This window comes from Lygodium microphyllum, chromosome 12, assembly GCF_053477565.2.
Source record: "Lygodium microphyllum isolate KBCC chromosome 12, Lygodium_microphyllum_v1.1.10, whole genome shotgun sequence".
In the NCBI taxonomy this organism is placed as follows: Eukaryota; Viridiplantae; Streptophyta; class Polypodiopsida; order Schizaeales; family Lygodiaceae; genus Lygodium; species Lygodium microphyllum.
In genome coordinates this window covers 36,298,205-36,321,520 of record NC_141146.1, presented here as the reverse complement: position 1 = coordinate 36,321,520, position 23,316 = coordinate 36,298,205, and the positions used below count along the sequence as shown (strand labels likewise).

Sequence of the window (23,316 nt, the reverse complement as noted above, 5' to 3'; positions counted from 1 at the left end):
GGTAACCTACCTCTCTAGGAGTAGGTGTCCTACCAACGATGGTAGTCTGCAAAACATTTAGAGATATACAAACAATTATGAGTCACAATATATTAGACTAAAATATATAAACAATTGAAAGAAATATAAATGTAAAAAAACTAGAAATCAAAATATACTTACAAACTCTGTCTGCCACGACTCTCTACTGCCTGATCCGTAATGCGACGCGATCCCATTGTTTCCATTTGGATCCGTCCTGCCTCTACATGCTGGCGACTCTTTACTTTCTCAGCTGCTTTCTTCTTGGCTTTCTTCCACTCTATGCGGTGGCACATAGGTGGTTGGCTATAGGCTCCACACCCCTCCTCCAGCCTGTGCAGTGAGTCCATGGCCCGTGTCATGAGGTGGGATCTTTTGTTGTGAAGCATATCCCTCACTTTTGTACATCCCCAATCATCCGAGAATCGCTAACCCTCAGGATTTGGGTACCTCCTATGGACTGCCCTCAACACCTCCTGCCACAAGCTGCTTTTCTGATTTTTGAAGGCAATGAAACAATCTTTATACGTCACATGCACGACACTCCTCATGTACGCCATTACATCCCTTCCCTCATTATCATGAAAGATGCCACCAGCATCTGTAACTCTATAGTACTGGTGTACAACCTCCTCTATGTGATCTACTGGTGAGGGTGATCGCTCGCCACCTCCTAAGCAACCCCCACACAAGCCTCGTCCTCCCCCTCAACTCTCCCTCCTCTCTCTTTGTCGACTGCCCTCTGCCTCGTTGGACGCACGAGCTTCTGCAGATGCACGTGCTTCTGCAAATGCTTGTGCTTCAGCTGATGCACGTGGAGCACGTGGAGTACCTGCAAATGGAGTACTTGCATATGGAGTACCTGTATGTGGAGTACCTGTATGTGGATTCTGGGAAGTAGTGCCAGGCAAAGACGCCAAAGGCATCCCAGACATGACACTAAACATCTCGTCCGTTGTGGGAGAGCGGCCAAGGTGTCTGGTCACCTCTCCCATGAAGTCTTCCTACTAGGAAAACCTCCAAAAAATGCATTGACCCCCTGCCAAAGGAGGCCAATGTATCATTCATGCGATCCACATCTGGGTCATTGCTAGATGAACCAGGATACGACATTTGCAAAAAAAACACAGGAAAAAAGACAAATTTATTTGCATACAAAAAATTATATATTACCTAAATTTTCAAAGAGCTTTCTTTAGACATTGAGCATAACACTTAAGTGCTAATGCTTCTCTTAAACAAGAAAACTGATAAACACAAACATGGGATTGGTCACATTCATCATTACAAAAATATATTGTTTACTATCAGAACTGGGAGACCTGGCGCGTGTATCCCCGTGTCTAAATTGCAGGTTAGACGTGCCCTCAGAGGCGCTCCAGAGTGAACCTTTTGTCCAACGCGTCTATCTGCGCATCTAAGATGTAGCACAGACGTGCTGTCAAATGCATATCCCAGGTCAATGCACGCGTATAATCACGTGTAGATTGCAAGTCAACCTTCTGTGCAGCGCGTGTATCATCGCATGTACACTGTAGAGCACACGAGCCAGCACACGCGCTCTAAGACGTGCCCTCAGACGCTCTGAGAGGAAACATTTTTTGTGTCTATGTCTGCGTCTACACTGAGATGTAGACGCGCTATCAGACGCGTCTAGTCGACCGATTTTAGGCCGACGACCACCATTGATGATTTACAAAATGCAATACATAATGGAATCCCAAATCCTAAATAAATAGACAGAACAGAGAGAGGAAGAGAGAAACAAAGAGAGAGAGAGAGAGAAAGAGAGAGAGAGAGAGAGAGAGACTCATATTGGGTGTTTGGTTTTGCGGGTGGTGGCGCTTCTTCCTTCTCCTTCTTCCTCTCCTTGGTAAGTTACCCTCCCTTGATGCTTGCTTGCTTGCTTGCTGCTTCTTCTTGTTCTCCTCTTTCTTCCTCTCCTTGGCTTTCCTTTTTCCCTTCTTGTGTGTTTGAAATGAAAAAAGAGGTGAGTCATGAGGAGGTGAGGCAGGAAGAGACTGCATGTCGACTAAACTCAAGCTTTAGAACTGCAAAAAACGTTGGAAAGGAAAGGCGCAGTTTAAAAAGAAATGATTTAAGTATGGTTTGAATTTTGATGTGTGCGTCTATTTACGCGTGTATATGTGGGTCTATTTTTCAGATAGATGCGAGTATAGACGCGAATATAAACGCGTAGTTAAACGCGGATATAGGCGCGCATTTGGGATCTATCAAATTTTTTTGTTTTTAAGATAAGTTTTGATAGTGAATTCTTATAATATGTTTTAATATATTTATGATGATTTTTGTGTATTTAAAATTAAGATCTTATGTAAATATATGAATGACAAATATTTTGATGTTGTCATGAATTAGGTTTAATCATGTGAATGTCATCATCACCTAGTGCGGTGCAAGCTGGTGAGTCAATGAGCACATCCTCAAGTGAGGATGAAACATTGGGACTTCATAATCGAGATGCATGGCTACGACGAAAAATTAAATGCATGTGATTGTTGTCGAGGGTGTATTTTTCGAGCACGTCGAATTGCAATGTCACACCTCAGCTTGTATAGAGAATGGGACCGAGAAAAATCACCGGTATTCATTGTTTTTTTTTACCACTAAGATTTCATGTCTATGTTATGGGAATTATATATCAACGTACATGAAACTCCTTTTTGTGGTTATTTTGTGCATGTCCCTTCTGATTCTTGGAAAGCACAAGGTAAAAAATATGGACATTTACTTAGAGCCTTTGATTGAAGAGTTTGAAATGTTATGGAAAGGTATTGAGGTGCAAGATACAAGTGCATCTGCATCCTCTAGAGATTTCACATTGAAGGCCATGTTGTTGTGGACCATGCATGACTTTCCAGGATACGAAGAGTGTTCAGGTACATGTATATAACTCTATATTTGAAATTCAAGACATGAATCAATTGCATTTTATTAATTCACTTGTTTTTTCAGGTTTAACCACATCAGGATATCATGCATGTCCTAATTGCGGTCCCTCTCTAGTTTCCTCTAGGCCGGCACGTTTAAAGAAGGTTATCTACGACAATCATCATCGATTTCTTCCTATTGACCATCCCAAATATGTTCTCCCTACTAATGAAATGACTCCACAATCTCTAACCATTCGAGATTGGAAGGAGAGATGGATTAATGTTGACAGTCACCCTCCACTCGGCATGAGTCGGTAAGAAGTGCATTTCTCTCGATCGACTTTAAAGTATTTAGCATGATGAATTGTTTACAAAATATATTGTTGGTTTGTTAGGTTCTCTATATTTTTTTGTCTTCCGTACTAGACTAAACTCAAGATCAATCACTTGTTGGACCCCATGCACATATTCAAAAATGTTATATCTACATTATGGGATCACTTGATAGGGGCTCGTGATTTAGTTAATGTAAGGGAGAATTTACGTAACATTGGTCGCATTAGACGAGCCTCGCCATGCATTGGACCCACAGGAAAGATTGAGCTACCCCATGCACCTTGGATGTTGTCAAAGAACGAGGAAAAAATAGTGAAGGAATAAATATATAGCTTTCGAACACCCACAGGATGTATGAGATGTCTCAAGGGAGCCTTCATAAAGAAAAAGAAAAGAGGCGTGGAGTAACTATCTGATTTGAAGACCCACGATTGGCACAAAATGATTCAAGTAACGGTATCTCTAACCATGAATATAGTAACTAGTGGAGTAACTATGTGTAAACTTTGGGGTATGATAACTTTTTCCTCAACTAATTATCTGATCTATGAATATTGTTTACATTCAGTTTGTACTTCCTACTAGCATATCCCATTGTGCCTCCAAAGATGTACGTGATATCATTTACAAGATGGGAGAGCTTGTGAGGTGTGTATACATTGTATTTTTTCATTATATATCTTTGAATTTCTACACAAAAATAAACAATTCTCAAATACATCTTGACAAATACGTGAGCTTGAAGGAAATTGATCCAAACACATTGCAAGATGCTCGAGTATTATCTGTTGAGGTGGTTTGTTTGGTGGAGGAAAATTTTCCTCAATCCATTTTGACTATTCAATTACATTTACTCATACATTTGATTACTAAGATCGCACTTTGTGGAGCAGTTCATGTAAGGTGGATGTTTTTTCTTGAGCGCTTCATGAAAACCTTGAAAGATTTTGTGAGGCAAAAAGCACGGCCTAAGGGAAGCATGACTGAGGGTTGGTTAATGCAATCATTCCTTGTTTAAATAGCTTTCCCTTGATCATGATTCAACCTGCGGACTCTGAAAATCTCGAATTGCTGGGCATCTTCTGAGTGGCATTTCCTTCCTTGTCCTCGATGCTCTGTATCTCCTCCAAGCTTCGTTAGGAGACGGAAGTAAATATTCTCAAACAATGGAAGAGGACGGAAATCAGGGTCCAGGGACGACGACCAGTAATCAACGTTCCATACTATTGAAAATAGTGGTCGTCGCTTGGTGATGGAGGGCAACAAAACTTGTCTGCGTGCGCACTTGAAAAGAGCCTGACGATCGGGTATTCAGAGAAGCTCTCCACAGTCATAGGCTTGGTGAAGATCATCTTCACAAACCCAACATCGTCGTTCTTTAGGAACTTCGACCGTTACATCCCCTTGTTCATCGAATTCACCTCCATCATAACAGCGTCCTACTCCTTCACTCGGAATGCTACTGTGTTGAAATCTTCCAAGTCAAAGACCCCATTTGTTTGCCTTCAAGATCCGTATCAGCCAATGAATCATAGCTGGTGTGGTTTTTTTTTTAGCTTAAGAGAATACTATTCTCCTTGGTTCACCCCGTCCCCTTTCTTTTCGTTCCGAAAGCGTCCTTCTTGATCGTCGTCATCCTTCTTTTTCTGACTTTTCTGCAAGCCCGTCATTGATAGCACTTTCAAAAATATCCCTCTTTTCTTAGCTTTTTCCCTCTCCAATCTGCGTATTCCTTTTTTCGATTCACAGACGGTCCTCTCCACTCTTTTAGTAATAATCTGTAGTGTCGTGATATCATCCTTCTTCCTTTTGTCTTCATATCCAAAAATTCTGAACCAATATTTAATTGGTTTACTTGCAACACAGAAGTGAACTCCTTGAGCTCGCTCTTCTGTTGACTGTGTATGCCTTGTGGAAAGTTCACATTTAATTTTGTCTTCAACACCATAACTGACTTTAAAATGTGACCAGATCTTTTTGTTGAGGATTAATTCCTTTCTCAAGCCATGAACCTCATCTGTCAAATCTCTTACCAAGGCATGTGGATATTGTTCTTCTTCAAAAATGCTTTGTCCCGCATATTACGTCGGCCTTGTTCACGTGTAACCTCTATCTTCATAACTTCAATGTTGAAGCTTCCTTTGATTCCACGGTTTCCTGCACTTTTCTTGGAATTCATCATTGAATTTGACAGCATATTATTACTCTTTGGCATCAGTTTTTCATATTTTTCTGACACACACACAACATGCACACAAACTAAATCACACTCAAACACAGACACATAAGTGGAGTATGTACATTGAATGCGGGTACTGAAAATGACGGAAATATAATGCAGCAATCACACACATTGAAACACGCGCGAAAAGATAACACAAATGCACAACAAAAATGGAGGTGTTTACGGCTCGGATGTGCAGCAGCACGACATCCACCCCCTCTAAACCTGCATATCCTCCGGATGGGCCAACTATCCTGGATCATCCAAGTCCACAAACAGGTCAAGTCCATCATCTATTTCTAGTAGACCTGTTTCTCCATCAGCTTCATCATCTATGTTCTCTATCTCTTCTGCTTGTCTTTCTTCTACCTGTTCTTCTTCTGTCAATGCTTCAAGTGCATATTCTTCATCTTCTCTTTTCTTGAAAATCTTGACTCGTTTTCCAGCAATAGGCACCCTCAATACTGTTCCATCTAATTCAGCCAGCTCATAAGTACCATTGTCAAAAACCTGCCTTACTTCATACGGTCCAAACCATCTTTGAACCATTTTTCTCATGCTACTATGCTGATTTTCTAGACTACTGTCGTAGACTAGAACCCAATCTCCTTCTTTTATGGCTCTAGGTCTCAAGCGATGCCTTAAATCAAACCTGTCCTTGTTTCTGAGACGGGCTGCCTTCAAACGACCAACTGCTAGCTGCACATCTTCTGTCCTTCTCTCTAGTTGACGAATCCGAAGGGCTAGAAGCTCTTCCCTTGATAAATTCTCATGCCATGGAAGAACACTCCAAGTGAGAGCACAAATTTCAGTAGGCATGACAGGTTTTTGCCCATACATCAACTCCGCAGGCATGTATCCAGTAGTCACACTATGTGTAGAGCGATCAGCCCACAATGCAAAAGGTAGTAATCTCGGCCAATCTCCAATCCGACCTCTACAAGCTTTTGCCAATGCTTTAACTATTGGCGGATGTCCTCTTTCACTTTTGCCATTTCCCTCTGGATTATAGGCAGTAGTAAGAGCCAATTTAATCCCAAGTCGTGAGAAGAATTCTCTAGCTTCATCTACATCTAGCTCTCCACGATCAGCTGTAATCTTGCCTATACATCCATACCTGCAAAATATTTCTTCCAACAAGAATTTACATACTGTAGTGGTGGTCTTTGTCCGCAACGGTCTGCCTTCAACATAGTTTGTAAGATCCTCCCTAGCCAAGACAAGATATCTCATCTACCAAAGTCCCACTGGCAAAGTAACCAAGTCTACCACCCACTTGTAATGCATACATAGTGGATAAGTGGGATGCAACTCATCACGATGTCGCACTAAAGAGTAAAGCTAGCAGTCCCTGCAAGTCTCCACAAAATGAGAAACATCTTTATACATCCCTTTCCACCAGTATCTTTCTTTGATTTTCTCATAGGTAGCCCACACACCTCTATGTCCAGCCCATGAGCTCTCATGAAACTCTCGCATAATCTGTATCTGCATCGCTACATCACAAACTACTCTCAAGGGCAAGCCTCCTCTCTTTCTTGGATACTTCCAAAGAAAACCATCTTTCAAGAAATACCCATAAGCCTTCCTTCTGATTTTCTTGAATTCATCATCTGTCCAATCAGCTCTTCGAGTCAATGAACTTAGATACTGTCCAATTTGTAGCCACTCATCAACATAAAGTTATTCAATAAAAGCTTCAACAGTAGATACATGACAATCATGAATAAGGACAGAAGCAGCAAACTCTGTCTCATCATCTTCTGCAAGCATTCACTCCTCATCCTCATATCTCGCTCTAGAAAGCATGTCAGCAACTGGATTATCTTTCCCTGCTATGTGTCGAAATTCTGGATTCAATGATTTGATATAGGCAATCCACCGAAGCATCGCTATATCTGGAGTCGAGCAACTAGTAATCATGCCAAGCAAAGGTAAACAATCTGTTTCCACAACAACTGAAGCTCCAATAAAATATCCTTTGTCACACTTCAGTGCAGTGACTACTCCCCGCAACTCTCTTTTGATCTGCGGGTATCTCCTTTGTCGCTCATTAAGAACTTTAGCTCCAAAGCGGATAGCATACCTATTTCCATCAGCATCATCCTGTCCCACTGCCCAACCTATGCCAATAGGGCTAGTATCAACTGTCAACATGATCGGCCGTCCACACTGATAATCCGCCTTGCGTAGAGTAGGAGCTGATTGCAACAGCTTCTTGAGCTTACGCATGGCTTTTGAATGCTTCTCATCCCAATGAAATTTCTGCCCCTTTCGAAGCAGCTGATAGAGAACATCTGCTATATGAGAAAAATGAGGAATCCAAATCACGTAAAATACACAAGCTCCCACAAATCTCCGCACCTCTGAAGTAGTTGAGCAATACTCTGCAATCCTGTTTATGGCATCCACCTTTGCAGGAGAAGGCTTTCTGCCATAATATCCAACCATATGCCCAACTATGATGACTTCATTAACACCAAAGACAGATTTCAACCCTGAAAGTGTCAAATTTACCTCCTCTAATCGTGTCAATATTTGCTCACAAGCAATCAAGTGATCAGCCACAAACTGTCTATATCCACGCAAATCAAGACTTTCATTCTTTTCTTCTTCTGCACAACCCTTAATAGGCACATCATCTAGAAAAGGCATGGTATACTGCGAAATATAGTCTCGAAGAACTCTATGGATAGCATTCATCATATGAGCAACTGAGTTTGTAGCACCTTGTGGCAAGGTACACATCCTCACAAGACCAATAGGTGTCTGCATAGTAGTAATATCCCTGCTTTCCAAGGCAAGCTGAAACTGATCATAACCTGAATACAAGTCACCTAGGGAATAGATAGCTCGTCCTGCAAAAGCCTCAGCAAATTCATCCACAACTGGACCTGTTCCCACATTCCTGATTGTCACTTTATTCACGGGCTGCATATCCTGAATAAATCTCAAAGTACCATTCTTCTTTGGTACAGTAAACCACCTGTTAGAATAAGGTGCAGAAGATGGTTCCAAAATCCCCATTTTAATCTTCTCATTCAGCGACTCTATCAGCTTTGGCAAGTGTGCTTTAGGCACAGGTATAGGACGTATATTCCATGGTACATGAGGAACAGTGAAGATGACCATGGGTGCAACCAATTCGGGACTAATGCAGCCAATTTCATGTGGAAAGAAAGCAAATGCCTTACCATGACGTCCAAGCATCTCTCTAAAACATTCTTTTTCCACTGGAAGCAAAAAATCATCATTTCCAATCTTCAATTCTGCAAGAGTTTCAGCAGTAAGCTTATGTCCAATATTTGCAGGGTCCCTCAACATAGGCTGCTTCATAGCTTTCTCAATCAGTTCATCACTATTAGAAGGAAGCGGGCCTGCAACCGGCTTAACCTTCTTATCAACTGTTTTATATTTTGTGTCCACCTTGGCATCATTCAAGCACTCTTTTCTTTGCTGCAATTTCTGCAAATTTTCAGCATCTTTCAACTCTGTTGGCTGAAAAATTTCAGTCTTTAGCTCTATGGACTGCATGGGTGCAGCCTGAAACTCTGTATGCAGAAATTTTTCTGCATTCAACTCTGTTGGCTGAATGGATTCTGCCCTCGGCTCTATGGACTGCATAGATGCATCCTGAAACTCTGTATGCAGAAATTTTTCTGCATTTAACTATGTTGGCTGAATGGATTCAGCCCTCTGCAATTCTATTAGCTGATCAAGATCAGCCATAAATTCAGTTTGCTGAGTTTTCTCAGCCTCTAACTCTGTTTGTAGCATAAAACCAGAAATTTCCTGAAACATATCCAAGGTTTGCACATGTATGATCTTTGAACCCTTGCATACATCAGTTTTCAGCATTGCTCTCATCTCAAACAATGTATCTGCATAAGACATCCCTTCATACAATCCATCTACATGCTCTTCTGCTTGCAAAATACCTGCATTCTTCAACTCTTTCTCCTTACGACCAATCTACTGCCTGGCAGCTCTAGGCAAATCTGAAATTTTCTGATAACTTACTGAACTATCTGAAGTAAACCCAACAAAGTTATTGGAGAAAGACTGGCTGCCAGGAGGTGAGATCTCCTCTTTTCTCCGCTCCGTACCACTGGCGTCTCGCAAGACAGCGGTACCTAATGAAAATCCAACTCCTTCGCAGGTAGTGGTGCCTCACGCAAGGAGTCCCTGTTTCTCGGATGATTTACCCCAACAGTCATAAATTGAACAGCTCGCATACCATCTTTACTGCGTATCCGCGCATAAGCTGACCCATCATCCATCACTTTTGTTTCCATTCTTACTTCTGTAATGAAAGGCTGTCCAAGAATAATTAGATAAGAGCATGAATCCTGAACAAAGCAATGATAATCCTCTTCAACATTACCAATAGAAATTCTGATACTCGGACAAGCAGCATACATATCACCAGAAGTATTATTGGCGGCTCTCATGCGCCAGCCATGCTCTGCATCCATAGGCCACTTGCCACTCTCATAAACACCTCGAGCAATAAGATTAATCTCAGAACCATGATCAACTAAAGTGATCAAGGGAATTTGTTTCTCTCCAATCCTTACCACTGTCTCAGTGGTTGCTCTAGCCTAATGACTTTGTGAAAAATGGCTGCGAGGAATGAGAATAGGGGTCTCATCATCTTCATACTGTATAGGCTGCACTATTTTCTCTAATTGCGGATTAACAGAAGCATTCTCAACCATCACTGCATCATCATGCTCTTCCCCAAGAGCTCCATGCCACAATCCCTGTAAAGCAGGTCCTTCCATCGCATGTCGTTTCCTCCGCAAAAGATCCTGCATCTGATCCTGTATTTCTCTTCTAGCAATCCCAAGAGCCTCTCCAACAATAAAAGTGACTTCACTATTCAAAATTCTTTCATGAAAAATCTTACTCATATCCGTTTGCATATCAAGGTCTGACAAGAGCTTGAATCCTAGCTCTTTTCTTGGTTGCCTCTTTTCTTTCTGCTTGTCTCCCATTGGTTGATCAGAACCTGTTTGAGCTGGAGAATTTGACATAGGTGGAGCTGTAATAGGTGGTGAAACAAAGTCACCCCCTCTAGTCTTTTTGGAGGAGCTAGGACCCTCCTCATCTCTTCTTCTCTTTTCTTCAACCATGGCATCTAAACCGTGCGTTTTAGCCATATAAGCAAAAATAGAATACCTGTCAACAGGAGAATCCCATCCTCTTTCTCCTCGGATGCTAGAGCCCACACAAGTCATAGTAGAAGTTTGAACTTTCCCTCTTCTCGCTATCTCCAAGGCAGAAGACCATAAAGCAGAGTCTCCATCAGATTTCTGCTCAAGCTGGACTCCAAAAGCTGAAGCATCTCCTCTAACACTCACATAAGCTGATCGCGCAGCCATATCATCAACAAGCTTCTTCATACCTCCCTTACCAAAGTTCGTGTCAAGAGGAGCGCCAGTCTCTGTCAGCCATATCTTCCCATCTTGTCCCCAGAACACTACATTCTTCTTACGTGCTTCCTGAAAAGCATCACAATCTCTACAGTGTTGGTGCTCTGTACTATCACACCAAATACATCGTCGCCCTTTTCTTTGACCAGCTGGAAAAGCAATCACTGGAGCAGGTGCTACAGCAGGTACTGACATAAGTTGCTCCTTTAACTTACCAACTTCAGCTTTGACTGCTTCAATCGTCAAATCCGCCAAGCCTTTAATAACATCATCTACAGATAAGGGCACTGGAGCAGAAGGAACTGGTGGATTCACAATAGGAGGAGTAGGCTTAGGAAAAGAAGTTGCAGCAGGGGTAGAAGAAGAAGTCTTCAAGGATTTTTCAGGAACTGATCCTGTATTTCGATGCAATCTTACTCTCCTGCGCTGCTTCTTAACAAGAGCATTCACAGCATCAATGACATGTCTCCACTCAGTCTTTAAACCTGAATCAATAGCTTGATCTTCCAAAAGATCATCCAACTTTTCCTGTAAATCAGCATCTGCAGCTTGCAAAAATAACTCCACTTTCTGCATCTCCAAAGCTTGATGTTCAGTCCCATCCAACTGATCATAACGGCTTTCAAACTCTCGCAGAAGAGCGGTAACAGAAAGTCCCTTATTAGGCATAGAAACCCATGCTAAAAAATTCTTGCGATTCATAAGACCTGTATCCTCCAGGAAATATTCATCTTTTAATGCCTTTTTAAATTCAGCCCAACCTGCATGTGCTTCTTGAATTTCTGCAATTCGACCTTCAAGAGCTCGAACCACGATCCGCAAGAAGTAGCGGCTCCAAACATCTTGAGAAACCCCAAAAAAATTCATCTTTTCTTCATACAAATGCAGGTAAGTTGATACTTGCTGGCCATTAAACTGCTTCATCTCCTGTTGGACAGCTTTCAAGGCATCCATAGCATCACTATCTCGTTTTGCATGCGCTTGCTGCTACATATACATGGTAAATGACTGAAACAGGTTCTTCATAACATTATCATCTGTCATCTCTTCTTGCGAGTCTCCCATCTTGCTGAAAAGTGATGCAGCACTTTCACGTTGGGTTCACCAGAAATGTCGTAGAGTTCACGCAAGGGCTGTAGAACACGGGGTTCAAGGTACAGCAAGAAATTAAGACTAACAAGAAGATCTCAATAACACAATATTTGATGCCAAGATCATCATATTGTTTGTCAAATGAGTTACAAGAAGTTCATGTTCAGAATAAACTGAAGTTTCTCTTAGTCAGCATTGCATCTAGGTGAAAGTATCACTTTGTTTACATTCAGATGTATGATGTCATTTACTTTGAACGGAATAATGAGCATTAACTTATAATCCAATCAAGCAATGCCCTTTAGTACAGTGAACTTTCTGTTGTTCCACACATCTGATTTCAGATGCTTTCAGAGATTTTCTATCAAATTCAGATCTCAACAGCAGCAGGTACATTAGACCAGCAGAAACTTTTAGCAATCCAACTCCTGTTTTTGAGCATCAAGGGTTCTCAATTGGGATTTTTTATACAAAAGAATAGTCATTCTCTGTTTTCCAGCATAACCTCTTGAAGACACCCATAGCCACTGTTTATCTCATATCACGAGCAACAAAAATGACCAAGCAGAGGATATTCAGCATTGGTACAATACATTTTCATAAATTCTGCATTTCTGCCTCTTATCACAGACAGCATTCATTCTTCAAAAACTTCATCTCCTTCTTTCTACAGCCTGATTTGCAAGTGTGTTGAAATGTATGATGTTTCGCATCATCCAAACAGATTTGTAAAATGGGCAGAACCTATCATAGGGGTAAAGGCATTCTGTGCCAAATAATCTTCATGAAGAAGTTTGGCAACCTCCAAGATTATCTTTTCTGTCTCAGTGAGGGCATCTTTACAATTTCTCATCTCCTATATCCAGTCCACAATCTCCCTCAAGTGAGCATCAGAATACATCTTGGAAATTAGCATGTACCCTGAAGCATCAATTGGATCAAGTTCCATGACCTCATTATAGCAATGCTTCCCAAGTGACAAGTTCCCATAATTTCTGCAGCCAGATAACAAAGCTAACCAGCCACTAACATCTGGGAATGTAGGCATACACTGGAGCAAATCTTGAGCTTCATTCAAGTATCCTTCTGCAAATGGGACTTGTTCAGGAGCCCAAAAGGGAGGTGGGGAAAGTCAAAGCCGACAGAGGCAAGGGCATGGACCTGTGTACTGCACACAATTAAAAGGGGAGGGGTAGATAGGACAACAATACATTAGCCTCCCAAGAGCAACCGGGGAGATGCTGGTGATGACGATGATGGTGATGCTGTTATAATGATGTTATGATGATCACGTGAACTCTTCTTCTCCTCCTCCTTCTCCTTTGTTGGTCCCTTGATGGTGATTACATGAATGGGAGAGAGATGGACACACAAATTCTGTCACGGAATCGTGTTAACGACAGACCCACCATTGCTTGGGGTTGAAGCTGAGGCTTGGTTGGGGACTTGGGATTGTCCCGCTATCACATTTTCCTAAAGGGCTTTCCCTTGATCATGATTCAACCTGCGGACTCTGAAAATCTCGAATTGCTAGGCATCTTCTGAGTGGCATTTCCTTCCTTGTCCTCGATGCTCCGTATCTCCTCCAAGCTTCGTTAGGAGACGGAAGTAAATATTCTCAAACAATGGAAGAGGACGGAAATCAGGGTCCAGGGACGACGACCAGTAATCAACGTTCCATACTATTGAAAATAGTGGTCGTCGCTTGGTGATGGAGGGCAACAAAACTTGTCTGCGTGCGCACTTGAAAAGAGCCTGACGATCGGGTATTCAAAGAAGCTCTCCACAGTCATAGGCTTGGTGAAGATCATCTTCACAAACCCAACATCGTCGTTCTTTAGGAACTTCGACCGTTACATCCCCTTGTTCATCGAATTCACCTCCATCATAACAGCGTCCTCATCCTTCACTCGGAATGCTACTCTGTTGAAATATTCCAAGTCAAAGACCCCATTTGTCTGCCTTCAAGATCCGTATCAGCCAATGAATCATAGCTGGTGTGGTTTTTTTTTTAGCTTAAGAGAATACTATTCTCCTTGGTTCACCCCGTCCCCTTTCTTTTCGTTCCGAAAGCGTCCTTCTTGATCGTCGTCATCCTTCTTTTTCTGACTTTTCTGCAAGCCCGCCATTGATAGCACTTTCAAAAATATCCCTCTTTTCTTAGCTTTTTCCCTCTCCAATCTGCGTATTCCTTTTTTCGATTCACAGACGGTCCTCTCCACTCTTTTAGTAATAATCTGTAGTGTCGTGATATCATCCTTTTTCCTTTTGTCTTCATATCCAAAAATTCTGAACCAATATTTAATTGGTTTACTTGCAACACAGAAGTGAACTCCTTGAGCTCGCTCTTCTGTTGACTGTGTGTGCCTTGTGGAAAGTTCACATTTAATTTTGTCTTCAACACCATAACTGACTTTAAAAGGTGACCAGATCTTTTTGTTGAGGATTAATTCCTTTCTCAAGCCATGAACCTCATCTGTCAAATCTCTTACCAAGGCATGTGGATATTGTTCTTCTTAAAAAATGCTTTGTCCCGCATATTACGTCAGCCTTGTTCACGTGTAACCTCTATCTTCATAACTTCAATGTTGAAGCTTCCTTTGATTCCACGGTTTCCTGCACTTTTCTTGGAATTCATCATTGAATTTGACAGCATATTATTACTCTTTGGCATCAGTTTTTCATATTTTTCTGACACACACACAACATGCACACAAATTGAATCACACTCAAACACAAACACATAAGTGGAGTATGTACATTGAATGCGGGTACTGAAAATGACGGAAAGATAATGCAACAATCACACACATTGAAACACGCGCGAAAAGATAACACAGATGCACAACAAAAATGGAGGTGTTTACGGCTCGGATGCGCAGCAGCACGACGTCTATGCACGTGTCTATGTGCCCGTCTAATTTTCCATGTAGACACGCTTGTAGATGCACAAAAGAAATTAAATAAATAACAATTTTTAGTTTTCGTATGCACGTTTATTGATGCGTGTATATGCGCATCTAGAGTGCGTCTATTGGTGCGTGTGAATTTCCTTATACATGCGACTATAGACGCGAAATGATACATGCACAAATAGACGGGCTTATAGATGCGCTCGTAAGATTTTCTCTCAATTTAAAAATCACGTCTAAAAGTGTGTCTAAGAGGCCTTTTTGTTGTAGTGCAAAGGAGCATTGAACGGACTCTGCAAAAAAAGAAACAACACATCAGTCCACCATACAATAATGCATTCTAATTAAACATGGTAACTACAGACAAGAAAGATGAGTGACTTACAGGGCTGTCGTGTCTATACAATTGGTCGATCAATGAAGTGAGATCGTGCCTCTCTACATATCGAATCTCAAGGCCGGTCAGATTGCGATTTGTAATGAAGTGCTGCAAAGAAAACAAAATGCTAACTATTAGAAACATGATTGTCAGTACAAAGGATATTGCAAAAAAATAAACAAGCAAAACAAAAGAAAAACATACAAAGTCCTCCAAATATGTCCTGTGGCTGCCACTCCCAAGATGATGGACCACTCTCGCTTGGAGTCGTGCCTTGGCCACCTCACGCTGTTGACTCCAACGTCCTGGAGAATCTGTAGCCTCCTCCCTCAGTCGGCTCCAGTCGTCTGCATCTAACCACTCGGGGTTTGCAGCCCCACTCTTGATTGCCTTGCGTGCATCGCATCATCTGTGTGACATATTGCACGCATGCAATCCATCATCCAGCCCGTAGAAAATCTATCTACTGAGGCGGCTGGAACCAGAAACTCCTCATAAGGGCATGAGATTGGGATCTCCATAGATACCAAAGCATGATCTCTAGCTTGATGCTTGCATATATACTACTACTACTCCTAGAATAAACCTTAAAATAGTTATTATGCTCAAATATATAAGGGTTAGAGCATAAATTTATTCCTAAGACTATTTTAAGGAAGAAAGAGGAATAATGATAGAAGAGTGTCATTCCTTGCAAGTGATTTTATATTATATTTATTAATTAAAATTAATAGTTGAAGATAAGTTTCCTAAGAGATCTTGTGGTGATGTTGTTTTAGTTTTGCGAAGCATATATATGAATGATGCTGATTTAGTTTTTTGTATTTGTTTTTTTAAAAAGAGATTGATTCTTATGGAATATCCAAAGTTATTTTTTGGATTACGTTATGAAAAATGAATGTTTTTCATAGTGATAGGCTGATTGCCTTCGTTGTATATTTGTGTGGTGGAGGCTAGGACAAGCCCCATGTATGAGAGGTCTCTTTGCAAGAAGAACATTATGCTAGGAGGCATAAGTATGCTAGGGCTCTCTAGCCATATATCCCTTAGGTTTGTTGAGGATCAACCTAACCCCTATGAGCCTAAGATGAGCTTATTGTAAGGTCCTATTTACTTTTCTCTATTTCTCTCACTCTCTCATTTCCTCTCCCTCCCTCACCCTGACCGTCTCTCTTTCCCTATTAGGTTTAATGATTTTTCTCTATTTTTCTCTCTCCTTTCTCTCTCTCTCTCTCTCTCTTTTTCTCTCTCCTCTCCCTCTCTCATTTACCTTTTTCTCTTTCTCTCCCTCTCTCATTTCCTCTCCCTCCTTCACCCTGACCCTCTCTTTCTCTCTTTCTTTATTAGATTTAATGATTTTTTTCTCTTTTTCTCTCTCCTCTCCCTCTCTCATTTTTTCTCTCTCCTCTCTCTCTCATTTGTTTTTCTCTCTCCTTTCCCTCTCTCATTTCCTTTTCTCTCTTCCTCTCCCTCTCTCATTTTCTCTCCCTCCCTCACCCTCACCCTCACCCACACCCTCTCTTTCTCTCTTTTCCTATTATGTTTAACATCTTATCTCTTTTTCTCTCTCCTCTCATTCTCTCTTTTGTTCTCTCTCCTCTCCCTCTCTCATTTCCTTTTGCTCTCTTCCTCTCCTTCTCTCATTTCTTCTCCCTTCCTCTCCCTCTCTCATTTCCCTATTATGTTTTCGTCTCCCCCCCCCCCTCTCCCTCTCCCTCTCGCTCTCTTATTTTCTTATTATGTTTAATGTCTCGCTCTCTCTCCCTCTCGCTTTCCCTCTCTCATTTCCCTATTATGTTTAATGTCTCCCTTTCCCTTTCCCTCTCCCTCTCCCTCTCCCTCTCTTTCTCTCTGATTTCCTCTCCCTCTCTCATGATTATACACAAATTATTAAAAAATAAATAAATAAGAGAGAGAATACACTCTCCCTCCCTCTCATTCTCTCATTTTATCCCCCTCCCTTTTCCATTTCCTCCCTCTCCCTCTCCCTCTCCCTCTCTTACTCTCTCTCTTTCCCTCCCCTCCCTCTCCCTCTCTTTCTCTCTTTCTCTCTTTCTCTCTCATTTCCTCTCTCTCTCTCAATATGTATACACAAATTATATTTAAAAAAGTAAAAGAGAGAGAGAATGCACTCTCCCTCCCTCTCCCTCTCTCATTTCCTCCCTCTCCCTCTTCCTCTCCCTCTCTTTCTCTTTCTCTTTCTCTCTCTCTCCCTCCCTCCCTCTCCCTCTCTTTCTCTTTCTCTTTCTCTCCTTCCCTCTCCTTCTTTCATTTCCTCCCCCTCCCTCTCCCTATCTTTCTCTTTCTTTCCCCCTCTTTTTCTCTTCCTCCCTCTCCCTCTCCCTCTCTCACTCCCTCTCCCTCTCCCTCTCTTTCTCTCTCATTTCCTCTCCCTCTCTCAATATACACAAATTAAACCCTAAACAAGTAAAAGAGAGAGAGAATGGACTCACCGTAAAGATTTGACGAGGGTTTGGCGGCTCCTCTTCGCGACAACAGCTCCTCCTCTCCTTCGCGAATGGTGGCGGCGGACGGCGGCAAGCCTTCTTCCTCTCCCTCTCTCACCCTCTATGCAAAAGAGTCGCTCTCTCTCACTCTCCCTCTCGAAATGTATCACGAATGCGCGAAATGAAACACGCTCGGGTTTCGGCCCTCTTTTTCTTCCTGTGGGGCAAATAGCGACGCCGCTATTTCTGCATCGCTACCCGCCGTCACTATACATGCGTTTCCTTGTAGTGGGTAAAGGTGATTTATATCTCCGTACTCTTTCTTCAACAAGAATTTTGTGTGGAGGTTTACATGTCCTAGATCTATAAAGGAATCTTCTTTCAGTTCTAAGACTTGTGGATCTTGGTCTCTTAGTCGATTTTGAGCATACCAAGTGTCATATTGAGAAAGATGTCCAAACCATAGCTATTGCCCCTCGAAATGGTAATCTTTTATATTTATCTTTAAAGGAAGATATTGCCAATGTTTTTGCAGCTCCTCGCGATCTTAAAAACAAAATATGGTATCATCACTTTGTCCACTCTGATTTTTCTAAGCTTGTTGATCTTTATTGGCATGACCTTGTTCAAGGTATGGAATTGAAAGCTCATTCTCATATGGGTATTTGTGAATATTATGCACTTGGAAAAGCATTTTCTACAAACCCTTTTCCTTCTCTACCACAACTCATTCTAAAGATTTACTTGATCTTATTCACATTGATATTTATGGACATTTTCCTCCATCAAAATCTCAATATTGGTATTTTATAAATTTTATTGATGACTTCTCAAGATATACAATTGTTTTTCTCTTGACAAAAATTAGAAGCTTTATTATCTTTTAAGAAATATAAAAAAAGCTATAGAACTTCATATTGGTCGTCGCATCAAGAAACTTCGTAGTGATAATGGTGGAGAATACATTTCAAATTATTTTAATGATTATTATACTCATCAAGGTATTCATCATGAATATACAGTTTTCTACTCTCTTCAACTGAATGGTATTGTTGAATGTAAAAACAGGACTATTCTCAATGTCATGCAATGTATGCTCATTCATTATGGCTTATCTCAATGTTTCTAGGTTGAAGTAGACTTAACAGCAACTCTTGTGCAAAATCATCGTCCAGCTACAACTACTCCTTGTTCTGATAAAATACAGATTACTACTTGGATAGGTGAGATTGCTTGTGTTTCATATTTTTAGACTTTTGATGTATTGCTTATATTCATGTACCCAAAGAGACTCGTTGAAAACTTGATCCTCTAGGTTTGAAAGTTATTTTCATTGGATATTCAACTTTTTGTAAGGGATACAAGTTTTATGATCCATCTTCCAAGAAGGTAATCATAAGTCATGATAATATTTTCAATAAGTAACTTATAGGTAGCACATGGTCTCAGGAGGATGCTGGGTGGATGTGGTCACTAGAGAACGTTGATGATACAAGGTCGTTACTCACTTCTTTTCCCTTTCTATATGATGATGAACCTCCTTCATGAGATAATATTGACTCTTCAAATCAGAATTCACAACTTGCACCTATTATTACTATGATGACCTTGGCATTGATCTTTATGTTAATCTTCGAATTAATAATGAGCATGGTACTTTTCATGTTTATGATGTTGATATTTTTGAGAATGCTCTCAATATTTGTGAAGTCTGTGTCTCTTATAGTGATGCCATGTCATCCCACAAAAGAAGCAATTGTAGGAGGCCATGGAAGCTTACTATGAATTTGTTCTCTATAAAGGTACATGGGTTCTAACTGAGGTACCACCTCGACATACTTCCATTAAATGGATGTGGGTCTGTAGGACTAAAAAAAAAGTAGATGGAACATTTGACAAATTAAAAGCAAGGCTAGTTGCCAAAGGTTTCTCACAATTGCAAGAGTTGATTATCAAGGAACTTTCTCTCTTGTTGTTCATATTAAAAGTATTTGAGTCTTGTTAGTTTTTGCTGTTGAGTTTGATTTGGAGGTTCACCAAATGGATATGAGTAATTTTCTTAATGGTGATTCAAAGGAAGAGATACACATGGAGCAATCATAGGGATTTGTAGTCAAACATAAGGAAAATCTTGCTTGTAGACTTTATCAGGCACTCTATGGTATCAAACAATCTTCATGAGCTTGGTATCAAAAGATTGATCTTTTACTTACAAAACAAGATTTTATCTCTTATTCTTCATTTGCTAACTTATATGTCAAGTTTTGCAAATATAGTGTTGTTATTTTTGCTCTATATGTAGATGATATCATACTTGTTTCTAATAATCTCAACTTCCTTCAACAAGTAAAAAAGATTTTATCTTTTGCATTTGATATGGTCAATCTTGGAGACATACACTCATGACTTCGTATTTAGACTCAATGCTATCAAGAAAAGGGTGTTTTATAACTATGTCAAACAAAGTTCATTGAAGATATTATTCAAAAGTTTGGTTTGGGTTCTACACATCTTGCTACTATTCCTTGTCTTGTGAGCTCTACCAAAAACTCTCACTTTCTACAAAATGATGGACAATTAGCATTACATCAACCTTATGCTAATCTTGATGCATTTTCATTAGCACATATAACTCAGACCTCTTGGTCATCTTTGTACATACATATTTCGTTTCACTTCATATGCACCAATTCACTTTACATGCACATAATAGTTCTTATTGATCATGTTTGCACATTTATATATAGGAGCTTGAGTTTTTCCCTTGTGCTCCCCAAGGGTTTTCTCATCAGCAGCTTGAGACATTTGTTTGAGTAGGGGCGTTGGAGCTATATATAGCTACCCTATCTAGACTAAGTATCACCTATATATGTGTAGATTGTGATCAATATGACATAGTCTTTGGGAGCGTATATTGTGTGTCCCTTCTCTCTTTATCGCGCGTTTCTACATATCTTCTCTCTCTACATCTCAACATTTTTACTTTAACTATAGATTCAATTAGAAGGAAATCCTTATGTAAGAAATTTTTAAAAATAAACCAGAAGGGTATCACTTGTCATTGCTTGAAGATTGTCACCAATCTCTCAGTAGTGAGACTACGATCTCTGTACACTTATCTCAATATTGTCTGAATTATGAGAGGTGCGAAATTCAAAGAGATAGAGAGTGTGTGTATGCATAGACACAAGGAGTGTAAGGTAAATACATCTTTGCTTCTTCTTCAACAAAGCTCTATTTAAATACAAGCAAGAGAGGTCCATTGGGTTTTTCTAGAGTTTATCAAATGGCCTCCAGTTTGTTATTAGCATTGAATGCTCCCAAGATAGGTGGCCAATTGGATGGGCAATGCCCATTGAGTTGTATTTGAGTTGGGCGGCCAATTTGATTGGCCAATGTCCCTTGAGCCCTATGTGTGGGTAGCGTCCACCACTCGCTCCACAACTCCCTCCTAACTTAGAAACTATCTCTTATGTATGTTGAAAAAACTATTTAATTTTTGTCACTTGTGCAATTATTTTTGTATTCTTATGTAATTGTTTTGCAGCATATATATTATTTCTTATGTTATTTTTTATTATATATGGATCAACACATTTATGTTTTAGTGATTTATTTAAGTTCTCCTTTCTATTTGGATAATAGATTAATACTTTATCTCCACTTTTTTACTTTATCATTCCAATATCACCATACAATGTTTTTGTCTAAATTGAGCTATGTGAAGGTTTCTTTGAATTATTATTCTCATTAATGGTTGTTTTCTCCATTGTTCTAACTATGAATGCATTGCATCTTTATATTTATTTGGTATTTCTCGTAAAGGTATCTTTGGAACAAAAGTTGGGTCTCTTCCATATAATACCCTTAATGGAACTATTTCAGTGGATGCTTGTATTGAGCATCTATATGCATAAGTTACATATGGTATTATTTTATCCCAATTCTGTTGTAAAGGATCCACATACATTCAAATTGTTTATGTAATTGTTTTATTTAGAAACCACATTAACATGTTTGTTTGTGGATGATATGGTGATGCAAATGTTTGCTTAATTTCTAAACAATAACAAATTATTTTAATTGCTTTATGCTTGAAGGTTCATCGTTGGTCTTAAAGTATTTCTTTTAGGCAAGAATATTTAACTTTCACTTCACACCATTGTGTTAGATATTGATTGAGTACCATTTTGTGTTTGTGTCCTTTACTAGTTTTGGGTAGTGGACTAATGATATCCCAAGCTACAACTCGAATGGATTGGACACTTTAATAGATTGCACAAGTCTAACATGTTTTCCTATTTAAGGTTTGAATGTTTGACATTTTTTATAATTCTTTAAAAAGTGTACTTTAGAATGATGAAGTTTTGGATAAATTTTATTTTTCCTTATAAATTTGAGACATTTGTGGAAGCCTATGCTTCTAGACAATTGATGAGTATGAAAATGTTCTATATAGTTGTTTTGCAACAATGACTTAGGAATTACTATCTTCACTTCCTATTGTTGATTTACATAATATAACACGTTGCTTTGAATTAACTATGTTTTTTGGATACCAGGATTATTTTTTCAAATTTCATTTATGATTCTTTGTGTGTTAATATATTGTTATTGAAATCTTGCTATTACTTTTTAAATCTATAGATATTTGATTTATGGTGGTGTTCTAAGTGTGTGTTATTCCGAAAAGGTCATCATCACCTATGTTCTTTTTAGTTCATTCACAATACTTTATTTCAAAGTTACATTCATGGATTACCAATATTAAAACATGTATCAACCCAACCTATGGAATGGAAGTAATTGATAAAATCTAGACATAACCCCTAGGTGCAGTGTATCTAAACAAGTGCAATGTGAAGTGCTCGTGGATCCATAATCCTCTCGTGATGTGCAATAGTATCAGCAAGAAAGTACATGTGTTTTAAGATGTTTCATAGCTATCAGCAAAACTCTAGCTCCAACCTGTTCAAGGAAACACCAATCTTGACCAAGGCTATCATGTTTTCACACTCAAAAAATCCAAATGAAATGACAAAAAGCAATTGTGATCTAAACAAACACAAAAATAGAGCTACAAAATAACAAAACAAACAATCACACAATAACTAAGCAGCTACAAAAATCTTACCTATCTAAAGGTTTTCTAGGGGATTTTTAGTTTATGCAAAAGCACTTGACATACTTAGCCCTCCCCCTAGTTTGTAAGCATTCATGTATAGAAATTGCTTTCATAAAAAGATGCTACATCTATCATCCATTCAATTTTCTCATTCTTTTGTTATATGAGTTTCTGTTCTAACCACTCCTCTAGTTGAATTGTCATCAGCCTTGACACATACTTCTTTAATATGTATCCATTGATTCTTTGTTTATGTCCCTTTCCATCTAAATCTTTTAATGCATAAGTCCCATTTTTATAAGTTACTATGATCCTAAATTGTCCTTCACATTTCATTTGGAATTTCTTTTGGGAAATATGATCCAACTTGTTATTATATCTCAAAACCAGATCCCCTTTTTTCACTTTTTTTAAATTATTCTATTACTTTGTTGAAGATTTCTTTCTTGAA

General features: G+C 39.7%; 1 protein-coding gene and 1 long non-coding RNA gene across 2 annotated transcripts in view; both read left to right on the top strand.

Annotated features, from left to right (window-relative positions):
- Positions 1 to 23,316, top strand: part of LOC148027635 (uncharacterized) — a 46,388-nt gene that overhangs the window by 6,771 nt on the left and 16,301 nt on the right. The window lies entirely within an intron of this gene.
- LOC148027636 (uncharacterized) lies at positions 2,454 to 3,203 on the top strand. Its single transcript, XR_015692550.1, has 3 exons — positions 2,454 to 2,625; positions 2,747 to 2,921; positions 2,998 to 3,203. It is a non-coding gene; the product is annotated as an uncharacterized LOC148027636 (long non-coding RNA).